The sequence below is a fragment of the Sander vitreus genome, chromosome 2, assembly GCF_031162955.1.
Source record: "Sander vitreus isolate 19-12246 chromosome 2, sanVit1, whole genome shotgun sequence".
In the NCBI taxonomy this organism is placed as follows: domain Eukaryota; kingdom Metazoa; phylum Chordata; class Actinopteri; order Perciformes; family Percidae; genus Sander; species Sander vitreus.
In genome coordinates, this window is record NC_135856.1 from 3,616,715 (window position 1) to 3,632,049 (window position 15,335).

Genomic DNA, 15,335 nt, shown 5'->3' on the forward strand with positions numbered 1-15,335 from the left:
TGAGATAACCATTTTTCCCCCCGAGTAGTATTTTACAGGACATTTAATTAAAAAAAAAAAATACGTTTTTTTTCCAACAAAGTCGCAGTTAAACTGACTTTTTTTTCCCCCACAGAGCATTTCACCATTTCCTCACGCTAGCCTTTTTCTGTACAATTGAATACACTATGGGTAATAATCACTTTCCCTTTACTCACTGTGTGAATAATAATCTGACATTTTAAGCTAAACGAGCAGCCTATCAGGTGATGAGGAGGATGTGGTGGACGGCAGACTGACCATGTTTCGTCGATGCACAGCAAACAACCATCGGGCTGGAAAACAAATGCGAGCCCTCCAATGACAACAAAAACAATGGCTGCCAGGAGCAGCCGTTGTAAATTTCAAAAGCCGGTTGAGAGCTGCGGGCCTCGGTACCACAACACCCCCCCACCCCCCGCCTCTGATTTATTGGCCATGACCACCACACACCACAAACAAACAAATACTAAAACAACAGCTTTTGTTTCAAGGGCGTGTGGTGTCATTATATTGTTACATAACAATATTCGCTTGGCGTGCTCCGTTATATTTTAATGGGCGAGACGCGAATAAATGTCTGGCAGTGACTTTTGTGCCGAGCAATCGCTGTTTGCGGCGATATATATAAAAAAAAAAAAATAGCCGGCTCCCAGGGTGTGAAATGGCCGGGTCGGGGGGAGACGTTTGTGTAAATCAGGCTGGCCTGTGAGGATGGTTAGCATAGCAAGCTGGCTAACTGACAGGCGGCGGAGCCGTGGTGTTATTTTCACGTTTGTGATGAAACAACCCCGCGGTTTATCGGTTTAATTTATGTATCTCGGGACAGAGAAGCGACGCTGTGTGTTTTTGAAGGGATGGGAGACCCGGGGAGGAGGAGGGGAGGGAGAGGAGAGGAGAGGAGAAGGAGAGAGGGGGGAGAAATGGGAAGGTTGGGGGTGTCGTTCATCACGGAGATGGGCCGAGGCCAGACGGACGGTACCGTTACCATACCATTACTAGCCCTCCCATCTCTTCTGCAGCAGCATCCCGGCGCCGCATCCTTCCCAGCCTGGCGAATGACTAAGAAGCGGAAGCGGCAGCGGCAACGGTAGCGGCAGCCCGCTAACGGCAGCTAGCTAAGATGCTAACCTCCGCTCCCACCCGCTCTGAGCTCGACACAAACCCGCTCACCGTGCCCCCAAAACGACGACCCCCCCCCCCGCCTCCTCCCTCCTCTCCATATTCCTATAAACAATTCATACTTACACCCAAAACACGTTATATCACATTAAACTAATTATTTCACCTGGTAGTCGAAGAATGACAAGGATGCCCCCCTCCTCCTCCTCCTCCCCCTCCTCCTCTATGGGCACTGGAGCATCCAACGGAGTAACGTCCCTCAGTGGTGAAAATAGGAGGAGGACAGCGATGCATCCATAGCCGCTGATGCCGAGTCCAGACCGTGGAAGCCGAAAAAATGAGTTTTTTTGTGTGTGTGTCCCAGACTGACGAGAGACTGCGGCGGCGGCGGCGGCAGACAGACACACGGACAGACAGACAGATCCGCTCGGCTCCTGCTCCCTCCGCGGCTCCGCCAGGAAACCTCGCTCTGCTCCGAGTCGGCACGTCACGTTCAGCCAGATCTGACTGGGAGGACTCCTGCTGCATTCACGAACTGTCGGAAATATGGGGGTTCATAAGGTTCATACGGACCGAGCCAGCTGTGAGATGTGACTTGGCAGTGGTTGAACAAGTACTCGGATGCTTTACGTTAACGTACTGTTACAAAAACAAAACTTAAAAGAACATTTTTAGATTAATTGAACAATTGTTTAACCTATAAAATGCCATAAATTAGTGGGGAAAAAACACCCCTTTCTCCTACAGCCAACATTGACTTCTTGAAATTACTTGTTTAGTCACATTAACAGTCCAAAACCAAAAGAAAAAAAAACATTTAGAAGGATTTAAAACAGAGGGAAGCAACCAATCCTCACATTTGAGAAGCTGGAATCAGAGACTGTTTGGAATTTTTGTTGACCATCTAATCGATCAATCGACTTATCATTTGAGCACTACATTTTAATTAAGTGTCTTGATTTGCTGTATGTCTCTTACCATGTCTGAGTCTGTACAGTATGTTCCTTTATCATGGGAAGAGGGACTTTACGGGGGGTACCTGAATGCAGCATCTCTCTCCTCATGGCATCCAGGGCTTTTGTTGGTCCCCGGCTTTTGTTGTCTCTCTCTCTCTCTCTCTCTCTCTCTCTCTCTCTCTCTCTCTCTCTCTCTCTCTCTCTCTCTCTCTCTCTCTCTCTCTCTGTGAGTCCAGATTCAGTTCAGTTATACTTTACTTCCGTCTGATCCACAGCAGATACCAGCTCCTATTTATTTTAACCACTAGAGTAATACTCAAACCAACCATGTGGATATTTCTGCACGTTGACAATGTATTCCCCCCCCCCAGACTTTTATATATACTGTTATTAATTTACACAGGCTCACCTAAATGTATAGCAGACCCCCCCCCTCCTTCCCCAGCCTTCCTGTGAATGGATGCTTTGTTTGAGGATACTGGTCCCAGTCTGGCTGCAGGCCGACATAGACGGGACTGCTGCTGCTGAAGTACTACAGTCTGTAAAATAACAATTCAGTCCAACTCTGCCAGGGTCAACTATGAAACAGTTTGTGGTTATGCAGGGGTGTCTGCTGACTGTCAACACATGACAAATATTGCCCTGACACAAAAGATTACAAAAAAACACACACAAAGGAAATCCAACAATATCAAACAGGAATGAGAATTATGGGAAATAAAAGTTGACCTAAATGTTCACCTTTAAAGTTTATGAACGTAATCACTGATTCACAAATCTACCCAAAATCCATTTGAATATTTTTTTTAAAAGCCTCATTTACATTAATTCATCACAAAGCATGTAATTAATTAGATTTTTTTTATCATTTTCAAAATGCTTGACAGCCCTTATATAGGCTACATATAACCTTATGGACACTTTGGTGCCACGTTTATATCATAAAAATAATATATAAATATAAACAGACTAAAACCATCCAACAACAAAAGTCATAGTAAACAAGAAACTTGATGGTAAGAAATAAAAAGAGTATGGATGTCCCCTAATTATACTGTAAATGATGATAAAAGAGTTTTCTGATGGGGCATAGAGGAGTTTCTTTCACTGATCATTTTGAAAAACAGCAACGCGACGTTCATTGTCCATATTCTCAGATTCAATTCAGTTAATCTAAGAAGGAGACAAATGCATAAAACACATGATTATACATGGGTTAAAATGCCCTGGCCTTGATTAAACCCATAGGCCTATATAAAGACAAATGGTTTTTTGTATGTGTGTGTGTGTGTGTGTGTGTGTGTGTGTGTGTGTGTGTGTGTGCGTGTGTGCGTGCGTGCGTGCGGGTACGTGTGTGTGTGTGTGTGTGTGTGTGTGTGTGTGTGTCTTCTTCATACACAATAAAGACTTTCTTAAAAAGGAAAAGACAACATTTATTACCCTACTATCATGTGTGAACCAATCTGGACCAATCACAAGTGTGTGTGTGTGTGTGTGTGTGTGTGTGTGTGTGTGTGTGTGTGTGTGTGTGTGTGTGTGTGTGTGTGTGTAGAGGAGTGAGGGAGATGTGTGTGTGTGTGTGTGTGTGTAGAGAAGTGAGGGAGATGTGTGTGTGTGTGTGTGTGTGTGTGTGTGTGTGTGTGTGTGTGTAGAGAAGTGAGGGAGATGTGTGTGTGTGTGTGTGTGTGTGTGTGTGTGTGTGTGTGTGTATGTGTGTAGAGGAGTGAGGGTGTGTGTGTGTGTGTGTGTGTGTGTGTGTATGTGTGTGTAGAGGAGTGAGGGAGGTGTGTGTGTGTGTGTGTGTGTGTGTGTGTGTGTGTGTGTGTGTGTGTGTGTGTGTGTGTGTGTGTGTGTGTGTGTGTGTGTGTGTGTGTGTGTGTGTGTGTGTGTGCGTGTGTGTGTGTGTGTGTGTGTGTGTGTGTGTGTGTGATCATGGTTACCAGGGTCAGTTTGCTCTGTTGTCAGGCGGCAGTGTTGGGTTTCTCTGTCCTGGATCTCCTGCAGCGATAACATCTGAAGAGAAGAGAAGACAAACTTATTTTAAAAAATAAAGAAAGGGGAGGACAGGATAATTTTGTAGCTTTAAGTGCGGGTGACTGATCCGGTTACATTCTTTAGAAAAGATTCCAACTGACTCCAGGTCAGCTGTCGGGACGGGACGTCTCTCTCATCTGCAGGTGAGACAGCTGTTCTGCAGGTCCTTCCAGCTAATAGAGGATGGTGGGATTTATGGGACATTTTTAAGAGCAGAAATAACAAATTACATGACTTGATTGCAACAAAACAAGCTTGTTATTATCCCAGATTCTAGAAAAAGTAGTTTTGTCAAGTTAACAGTAAAAACACTGAGGCTTGAATGTTCTGTCTCTTGGTTTTAAAGTCTCATTGCATGTCATGTTGATCCTGACTTGATATGTATCCGTCTGGTTCTGATACCTTCGTCTGTGCTGTGACTCATGCATGTGAACCTATATATTTTTTATTTTCTGTAGCAGCAAAGCAAGGGCGGAGGCAGACGTTGTATACATTCGGGGCTCAGCCAAAACCTAGAAAGGTCCAAGACAAGGGCATGCCCCATTTACGGCAGCTACTATTTTTCAAGCCATTTGATAATAGAATGTGTAAAAAATATGTACGTCTGTTGCAACAAATCCTCCTGTAGAGCCTACATCCTGTTTGGTATCTAATTGTTCTCCAACTGTCTCAAACTTCATTTTTCACTCCTGCTCCCTAAAGAGACAAAAAACCTGATGTTACTATTTATAAGTCATGCAATTGTTTGGTGCATTCCTAATCTTGAAACCTATTTTTGTTATGCTATGCGGGAATAGAGTTAACAGAATGAATGGCGATATTTCCCCAATGGAACTTTTTGCTCCTCTGATTTGCCAGTTAAGTCAGAGAGGGGAAATCACACAAAGTTGAAATTATTGTCAAAACCTAAAAGATTCAAGAGAAAAACCCCTGACTGTGTAACTGGTTTTCTGCAGTGGAACTCATCTCAGTATTAGGTCTGTTTATCGTGGACTTTTCTTGTTCCTTTTACCTGCCATTCAACATTTTCTGCATGTCGAACATAACACAACATGACTAAACATCTAAAAATCTCACTAGCAGCCTCTGGTGGCCACCATCCTCAAATACACAGCAATATGTGAAAGAGTAGCAGAAAAAAACTGAGAGTACGGCTAAAAATTCAATGGTTGTCCTGAAGTTGGCGTTAAGAAATGTCCCTAAAACTATTTCCCCTGTGAAAACCTGCACATGCAAAGACCATTTTATGTATTGATCAGGAAGATATTAAAGGTTTAGTACAGAGCTATATCTATGTTCTATGGAAATCACAAGATGCCCCGTGACTCTGTCACAAACAATACAACATTATTGTTATTTTAAACATATTGCAATATATTATTTATTGCCTCTTTTTCCAAATGCTAATTATGTCCCCAAAGGAAAACTTTCTCAAAAATCTGTTTCATCTAAAAAGATAAATTCCTCTGTTTGCTCGTCTCACATTTTTTGCTGCAAAATGGAATTGTCAAGCAGACCAACGGACCAACACATGTATTTAATAAAAGACTGATACTTGGCATCTGTATATCGATACAGTATTGCCACAGAAAATATTTGAATACTATGCTGTGTTGATTTCCTCCCCCCCATCACAATATCACCTCCAGGGAATCCTCCTATACCTGAGCTGCTGTGTGTGGTCTCTGTCTCTGTACTCCTCCTCCAACCCTCTTCGGACCAGATCTTGATGTTGGCGTGCCTCGTCAGCGATGGCAGGATCTGGTGTTGCTCTGCGGCTGCATGAATTCAGAGAGCTTGAGGACTGCAGACAGCCAGATGACTTAAAGTGCTCATATTATGCTTTTTGGCTTTTCCCCTTTCCTTTATTGTGTTATATATCTTTTTTGTGCACATTATAGGTTTAAAAAGTGAAAAAGCCCAAAGTCCAGCCCAAAGGGTCTTACCATCTCCAACAGAAAACACTGTTCACAAACTGCTCCAAACAGCTCTGTTGTAGTCCAGCCTTTACTTCAGAGACAAACGTGGTCACTTTGGAACACACGTTATAATGCTCACCTAGCTGCTAGCATGGCACGCCCTCATACTCTGCTTCTGACTGGCTAGTAGTCCTTACCTAGCTACTGTCAGGACACGCCCTCATACTCTGCTTCTGACTGGCTAGTAGTCCTTACCTAAGTACTGTCAGGGCACGCCCTAATACTCTGCTCCTGACTGGCTAGTAGTCCTTACCTAGCTACTGAGCATGTATGACTCCCAACAAAGATGTTCCAGCAGTGAGAGGTCTCACTCTGTAGCTAAAACAGAGAGCTCAACACACAGGATGAAAAGAGGAGCTGCAGCAATGTGCAGTACAACAAAAATATGGTGATTTTTTTAATATTAAACCATGTAAACCTATTCTGATATAACCTCTAAATACAATTATGAACCTGAAAATGAGCATAATATGAGCACCTTAACACCAAAGTGAGTAGTCAGCAATCCAAACTTTCTTTTGTTATTTTCTTTTATTTTACCATTTAAGTTTTATATTTCTGTTTGTCTGTGATTTAACGGTCATATTGAGAGCTGCTAAACTGTGTTTCGTTGTTGAAAATAATGACAATTAAGATCTTTTCTCTTCTACATTTAAGAAGAATGTTTCACTTTTTTTTATAAAAAATGACTCAAGCCGATTCACTGATTATCAAAATAGTTGGTGATTCATTTAAGAGTATTCATTTAGTAAATAACTAACTTAGTCCTTTGACTTCTGTTACAAAAGGGGCGTGTGATGCGTGTATTCTGCGTGATGGGGACTTTGTACATTTACATTTTTTTTATTCCTTTCTGTTACAGATCGTCTCGTCTGGGAAGAGATGTACGTGGATTATATCCAGGACAGCTAGGTAGAGTCCATATTGTCCACTCAAAGGACTGTGGGTAAGGCTGTGTGCGAATCTCTGCTCAGTCTGCCAAAAACAATCTTATACTTTCATACTTTTACTTACAAATGTATAAATCTTAAGTAAAATTTTGAATCACGGAAGGCTTGTATCATGTGGACGCGCCGACAGTTTTGTTGTCATTACTTAGAATTCCTCATGGGGGCAACAGAAACTACACACTATAGCTTTAAAGAGTAAAGGCCAACTGTCCAAAATGTGAAGGGTTAAACCTCTGGGGATGATGAATGTGTTTGAGAAACGCATCATGCAGGCTGTTTGTCATGAACCATTCGTACATACTGCGCAGCTGTGAAAAGTAATGCACTGTAATTTGTATTTATTCAACATATTTACCAATGTATGCACCCCACTGACTGCTGGTATATCAAACTGAGAAAAAGTTTGGCATAGGGAGGAGGTAAGGGTGGATATTTGGGTCCTAAAACACAGAACTCTCAAGCCAGGGGTACTACTTAAGGCAACCAGTGTTTTAACTCAAACCACTTCTTTTTTCTAGTCTACTAGTCATTTTGGTGTCTAAACTAAACTGTTGTCGCCGCATGTTGTCGGCTAAACTTAACTGAAACAACCGTCACCTCCCGGTGCCCTGTACCCGGCGCCCTGTACCCGGCTCACAGTCACCTTCTCTTGGCTCAATTTAACTGTAAAGACTGCTTAATTTACCTCTTCTGTGACTGACAGTCGTCGTAATTTTGTAGGATATGAATCGTCAACACATTCTCACTCCCATCTCGTAAAATACAGATGCTTGGTCAGGTGCCTTTGGCGTTGTTATTGGCGCTTTAAGTCTCCTTTAGCGCCATATCTAAATCGCTTTATCTAAGCGCGCTGGGTCGGGACTATTGGCATCACTTTTGACGCAGGTTAGGTTAAGGAAAAGATCGTGGGTGGGTTAATAAAAGGTACGTTTCCATGACACGCAGGACAAGAACGGGACAGTTGGGTTTAGGAAAAGAAGAACGGGACAGTTGGGTTTAGCAAAAGAAGAACGGGACAGTTGGGTTTAGGAAAGAAGAACGGGACAGTTGGGTTTAGGAAAAGAAGAACGGGACAGTTGGGTTTAGCAAAAGAAGAACGGGACAACCTATCCACCGCCACAGCCAACCTCCTTACGCGGAATTTCGGTCTTTCATACTACTCGCTACCGTTGTCGCTCTTAATACTACATCATCTTCAAGTGTTGCGTAGCTGCTGCTCTGTTGACGCTGACAACCACTGCCCCAAGCGTCTGTATTTTACAGGTTAAGAACGAGAATGGGTTGTAATTGTTGTGCATAAGTTTTCAAACGATATCATACGAACCTGTTCATGAGAATGCGATGCATTATGGCTGCTAATTCCTATTTAATTGAAATAGCCAGAATATTACTCTCACGTGAGCGCGCAAAACTAAGGGGTAGGGGTAAGGGTAAGGGTTAAGACAGAGACATGAGATGCAGCCTTAACCCTTCCCCTTCCCCCTACCCCTTAGTTTTGCGCGCTCACACGAGAGTAAGTGCTGTCCCAATACTCATTTTGGTCGAGGGGTAGGGCTAGGGGGAAGGGCTATATACCCCATCAAGGACGCAAGCTTTCTTGAAAAGCAACGGGTATCCAGATTCATTGCGCAACAAGGAAAATGGCTGCCAGGTTGACCAGAGAGACCCATAAATAGTATAAAAAGTATTTTCGGCTTAAAGAATTGATTTAAAAATTATGACGGTCTTGTTTTGTGCTCTCCACAGTCCTGTACATATATATTTGCAACCATATTTGTAATTGAAACGTTTTTAAAAATCGCTTGCTTGCTAACGCTAACGCTAAAGTTAACGTTAACGTTAGCTACATTGCTTATTTGCACAACAGTCCCGCATTTCTCTGCCTTGAATGGACTACATGCATGTCTACAGTGTTAACTAAACTCCATTAGCAGCGAATTTCGTTTGATATCTATATCTATATACTTTCTTTGGAGACATCGATACGTGCTTTACATATACCGTCCTGTATCACACAGGGACGCCGGAGGAAACCCAGCAGCTGATCCACTTTCTGGGCTGAAAACGGATGCCCAATGGCAATAAAGACAGCTTTTTGTTAACAAAGAAAGTGTTTCTGAACATCAATGACATTCAAAACAGTGATAACTGAAACAGATATACAACACACCATGCAGTGTGTATACAAATATTTATTGCAAACAGACCTAAGTATGTATGATGATGTAACCAAGTGGCGTCTCATTTCATAGGGGTATGTACCACTCGTTTTCGAGGGCCAAGGGCTAGGGGTAAACTAAGGGGTAGGGGTAAGACAGATAAATGGGATTTAGCCTAAGATAGAAAAATGAGATGCAGCCTAAATGTTCTGGTTATGTGGCCAGCAGTTGTTTAAATACTGAATCTTGTGTTGGACAGACGAAGTATAAAAACATGTCTACATGTAATTTTGATAACAATCACAATAAAATACTCCACTTTGCCTCTCAACATGCTGCAGCTACAGTGTTCCCGGTGGACGCTCTCAGTCCCTCCGCGAGTCCCCTGACCCTCTGTGTGGAAACTACCAGCAGAGTTTTGACGTCCGCACCCTGAGAGCGCTGTCTGTCCTCCGTCAGTGCCCGGCTGTCCCGGAACAGCGCCCCCCTCAGACGGCCTACCAGGAGCACTTTCAGTCTCCTCTCTTTCCGCAGTAGTTCAGCACAATGTGCTTTCAATGACAGATGAGGATGGAAATATTCTTCACACACACGCAACACAGAAGTCATACTCTGATGTTTCTAATGTTCAGTGGTGGAAGAAGTATTCAGAACTTTTAATAAAGTACAACTAGTAATAACACAGTGTAGGAATATTCTTTTTTTTTTTTTTAATAGATTTCTATTATTTTGGGGCTTTTCCCTTTATTTGTGGTGACAGTGGATAGACGGGAAAGGTGAGAGAGAGATGGGGCATGACACGCAGCAATGGTCCGCAGGTCGGATTCTAACCTGCGCAGCTGCAAAGGACTCGGTCTACATGGGGCACACGCTCTTACTGGGTGAGCCAAAGATCGCCCCAGGAATATTCTGTTACAATTCAAAGTCCTGCATTCGAAACTTTACTTAAGTAAAAGTAGAGCTACAAAGATTAACCGATTAGTAGAAATATAAAGAAACAGTGAATGGAAATGCTCATGTAATGGAAAGTATAAGTACACTAAAATCTGTACTTAGTAGTACACACTTAGTAACTTTCCACCACTGCCAATGTTTTTCTTTTGAAAGGAGTGAATGATGACTCACAGAAGGATGATTCGTGATGACACCTCAGGTTTCCCGTCATGTCAGAACAGCTGCAGAATCTAACGTTTCATGTAATATACATTCGGTATATGAGAATGTACCGAATGTACGAGAAAGTTTGTCTTTGTAAAAACACGTGTACAGTATGAACATTTTTTAAACAACCTGTGCTCTTGTTTACAACTTTGTTCTAAATGTCTAATGAAACAAAGCTTTTTTTAAATTATTTTTTGGGCATTTTTAAGCCTTTATTTGGATAAAAAAAAATGAAAGGGGAGAGAGAGGGTGAATGACATGCAGCAAAGGGCAGCAGGTCGGAGTTGAACTTGCGGCCGCTGCGTTGAGGAATAAGCCTTTATATATGGGCGCCTGCTCTACCAGGTGAGCTAGTTCTGAGTCCAGCAGTAATGTAAATATAATAATATTATGAGGTAGTCTTTGATTTATAGAGCATGATTCAAAATCTACGTTACAAAGTGCTTCTGAAAAAAACAAAAGAAATGAGACTGACCTTCCCTGAAAAACGCTTCCATAAGTCATTTGTTCAAGCAGCAATTCAGCTCTTTTTTACGTTTGTGTTGGCGCTGTAGTATTATGACGGAAGAAAAGTTAAAAGTAAGGTAGGATCCAGGTTGGAGGGGGGGGGACCCTCCTCCGCAGCGCTGTGGAGGAAGGTCTGGCAAAGCGCGACTAAGACAACGTTAAAGACCCCTGTATTAGAGGGTAGGGATAAACACCTATATTGTTGTATGATTCGGAGCACTTTTAGTTAGAAAATCTTCAGGTTTTACAGAAAACGAATAAAAAACTATTTGGTGTATAAAACCTGTACAGTGTAGCTAAAAAGTAGCCCGGGAAAACCCTGACGAACTTCCGACAAATTTGAGATTTGCTCTGCAAATCCGTCTGGCCAAGAGCCCATTCAAACCCATTTCCAATTTTTCCAAATCGAGGCACCAATCACATCCGCTGAGGCGGGCTTAACACGATGACGAACGCTCTGATTGGTTTTAAGTCTATCCAATTGCGCCCAGAGGCATTTTTCAAATGCCTCTCCCTTTGGAAATGGGCTGTGAATGAACCTTCCCCAGACCCTTCTCAGTTACAACTGAGAAGGGTCTGGTGTCAACCAGGCTAGCTAAAAATAACATTTGTAAAAGAAATAAAGACAGCTCAGAGGAGGTTCAAGCTCAAAAAGGGTTTTCATGTGTCATGTCTTGTTTTACTTCCTGTTTCCTCCTTTGATATCGCGTGCCCGGCCCTGACCTGTCTCACCTGTTCTTCCTCTACTTCTTTATTTTAGTCTGGTGTTCTCGTGTTTCATTGTCTGATTGTCTGCATCTGTCTGGCTCTCAGTGTGTCTTCCCAGTGTTTAATTTCCTCCAGTGTGTTTGTATTTTCTTTTGTTGCCTGGTGGTTTTTTTGTTGTCTTCTTTTGGATTCAGCTTTTTGTTATTAAAGCTGGCTTTGTGTTCTATCAATGAGTCTACTGACTGTCCTCGCTTTTGAACTCTCAAACCCTGACAGTATACAATCAAAAAAAGATCAAAACAATCATTTTGAGCTTTTAAAGTGCCCATATTATGAAAGAAAATCACTTCTTCTGTTATTTGGGGTGTTATTTTGTGTCTCTGGTGCTTCCACATGCATACAAACTTTGACAAAAAAACATCCATGCTGTTTTGAGTGAGATACGGTTTCTGAATGTGTCCTGCCTTCAGTCTCTGGGTGAGCCTCAACATCGGCAGGGCTGTCTACGTCATTGGCATCAGCTAATACCACATCAGCTAGCTGTTTCTCCAACTTCGGTCAGTACAAGGCAGGATTAGCCGGGAGACTTTTCTAAACGAGGGCACACTTCCAACTTTGCGTGGAATACCTGCAGACGAGGGACATGGACACATACAATTTCTTTTGTAGATTAGGGTGAATTTGTGTGTGTTGTAGCAGTGTTTTGCCATTGAGAATGAGGTGGCCAACTGCTAACTGCTGGCAGTGCTAGCTTCTAGCTAGTAGTCCTTACCTAGCTACTGCGCATGTGTGACTCCCAACAAAGATGGAACAGAAGTGAGAGGTCTCACTCTGTAGCTAAAACAGAGAGTTCAACACACAGGGTGAAAAGAGGAGCTGCAGCAATGTGCAGTACAACAAAAATATGGAGTTTTTTTGAAAATTAAACCATGTAAACCTATTCTGATATAACCTCTAAATACAATTATGAACCTGAAAATGAGCAGAATATGAGCACTTTAAATTGCCAGTCATCACCATTTGTAAAACAGTGAGAAACAAGTAACTTACTTAAAATATGAAATTCATTTGTGGTAACGGTGCATTCATGTGCCCCTCTCGGACAGTCCGAGTTTTCGAGTTTGGTGTGTTCACATGCTCTCAATCGGAACGCGTGAAAGTTATTCGTCAGTACAGTGGCATTTTCAATCTCAAAAAGGTGGGCACCGTTTTGCTACGGTTTCCTGGTGAACGACATGTTTCCTCGGCGTGAAACGGCTTTGAGTTTTGTTTTCTCTCGTTTATTGGCCGTGTCACAGGTGATACCCAATTACAGACGTGTCTGTAAACTCGTCGTAATAAAAAGGCAGAGCGCTTGAGCACACAACAGTGTGTTCAACGCACCCCCGTTTCAGTTTAGAAAAACGTATTGCTACGCTTGTCGGGGCTGAACGTGGCCATGGTGATATATTGCTAAAATTCATTATTAAAGTTGGCTTCTTGACTATTTTTTCTGATGAATAAAAATAATGAATAGTTGTTTGAAATACAGCATGTTATCTTGACTAAAATATGGCATTAAACGTATTTATTTCAACCTTTATCTTAAGTTACTTTTTTTTTTTAAGAAAGTTGTCGGGCGCCTGGGTAGCTCACCTGGTAGAGTGCGCGCCCATATGTAGATGGTCGCTCCTCAATGCAGAGGCCGAGGGTTTGACTCCGACCTGTGTCCCTTTGCTGCATGTCGTTTCCCCCTCTCACATCTTCAGCTGTTCTATAAAAACAAAGGCCTCAAATGCCCAAAAATAATCTTTAAAAAAAAGAAAGATGTCTACATCCATCCAGAACATTCTTGTGTATATACAATGGGGGGAAAAAGATGGGAAATGCTTTTTATGATCCACAGAAATATATATCCATATCCAGTTTATATCTTTGTAGCACAAGTTTAACCCTGTTATTAAATAGTCTGAGTTTCTGAGTTCAGAAGTAATTTTTTTGGGCTTTTTGGCCTTTATTTTGATAGGGCAGATGAAGACAGGAAAGGGGGTAGAGAGAAGGGGGGATGACACGCAGCAAAGGGCCGTGGGTAAGGACTAAGCCCCGGCACATGGGGCGCACGCCCCACCAGGCGAGCCACCAGGGCGCTCCGGAAAGTTGTTTTTAACATTAGATAAGCTGGTGATATTTTGCTGAAATTCTTCTTGAACATTTTTTCTTATGAATACTTAATTTCCAAAAAAAAAAATAGTTGTGTGATATACAGCATGTTATCTTAACTAAACTACAGCATTTAACATACTGTATTTATTTCAACATTTAATATCTTGAAAGACTGTGCCTTAAGCTTGTTGTTGATACAGTATTGATCACAAACTGTCGATGCTTCCTCTACACGTTAAATATCAAAATCATCTTGATGAAGGGACAGTAACATAACTGTGTAATATGTATAAACATATTGTCAGAGTATAGCTCACTACATGATGATCACTACACATTGCCAGACCCGCTGTGACATCACTCCCTTACTGTAATCATCAACGACATCATCATCGAGATCATCGGCAGTTTCCAGAACCAATTTCTCTCCAGTGACTGCAAAACGACCCACAAAGGATGCACAATGGGTAATGACTCCACTGATCTCAGGCAACGCTTATAGAGTCTTTGGTTATAACTTTTGATTTCAAGGCAGGGCTGTAGTCAAGACCGACTTAATCAAGTCCAAAAAAGTCAAGGGAAAAAAGGTGAAAAAACAAACCAACCTGTGTGGATGTGTAACATGAGGCCGTGTCCGTGCGAGGAAACAATACTGACGTGTTGAGTTGTGACATGAAAAGCACCTGTTTGTCTCTAACTTTGATCCCCTTACGAGGTGTTCAAGGCCTTACGTGATTAACAGCATAAGTTTGCATAATGTGACAGCTAACCAGTCAGACAGCCTCGCTGATCTTTCATCATCACTGCAGGAACAGCAACGTGCACCATATCACTGTTTTTCTCAATCACTTTAGCACAATCCTCAAATGACTATTACACTTTGTCAAACTATATACAGCATGACTATTTAAAGGTCAATACTTTATACAATAGGTCAGTTGTTCACATGATTATCGTCATTTATTATTGCTTTGGTACAAAATGCACCGAGTAAGCCCTGCAGATCAAAATAGTTTGTATTCATTTGCTATTGGATCATATTAATCTCAAATGCAACTATACACACGTTCATTGTGTAATCCATACATGCAAAATAGAGCAACCAACAATCACAATAACCTGTCACATATATATATTAGATACATAATAGTAATGTGGTGTTGCTTTGTTGTTGGCTGCGTCATGCCAAAGGTTTTTCCCTCGTTGCATTGTAAGGGAGGATATCAGGTGTGATGTCGATGAAATGTTGTGGTCAGACAGAGAGGAGAGATTGGATGACCCTTGAGCTTGATACATTTGCAGCATATTTTCTTTTCTCTTGCACATCTTGTACAGCAGTTCCTGATTATGTTGCTGTTGTATATCTTTTTTTCTGTACAAGCTTCCTTTGTGTATTTGTAGTTGGCTGGTGTGTACATACATTGAACAAGTTTAGTGTGCGTGCCATTGCTGACATCAATACTCTTCAGCTGCCTCAATATACAATGTTAGCAACTGGACAATATTCCATAGGGTAACTATCACCCTGCTCTAAATTGTGAGGAAATTGTATTGTTCCCCATCTAGCCTACGTCTATCCACCTGACAACTTCTACAACA

General features: G+C 42.0%; 1 long non-coding RNA gene across 1 annotated transcript; it reads right to left on the reverse strand.

The window, feature by feature from the left end:
- Positions 1-2,541: 2,541 nt before the first annotated feature.
- LOC144532537 (uncharacterized) lies at positions 2,542-14,407 on the reverse strand. Its single transcript, XR_013503359.1, has 6 exons — positions 14,342-14,407; positions 13,230-13,347; positions 5,795-5,908; positions 4,206-4,303; positions 4,037-4,109; positions 2,542-3,269 (listed from the first exon to the last, which is right to left on the reverse strand). It is a non-coding gene; the product is annotated as an uncharacterized LOC144532537 (long non-coding RNA).
- Between the last annotated feature and the right edge of the window lie 928 nt (positions 14,408-15,335).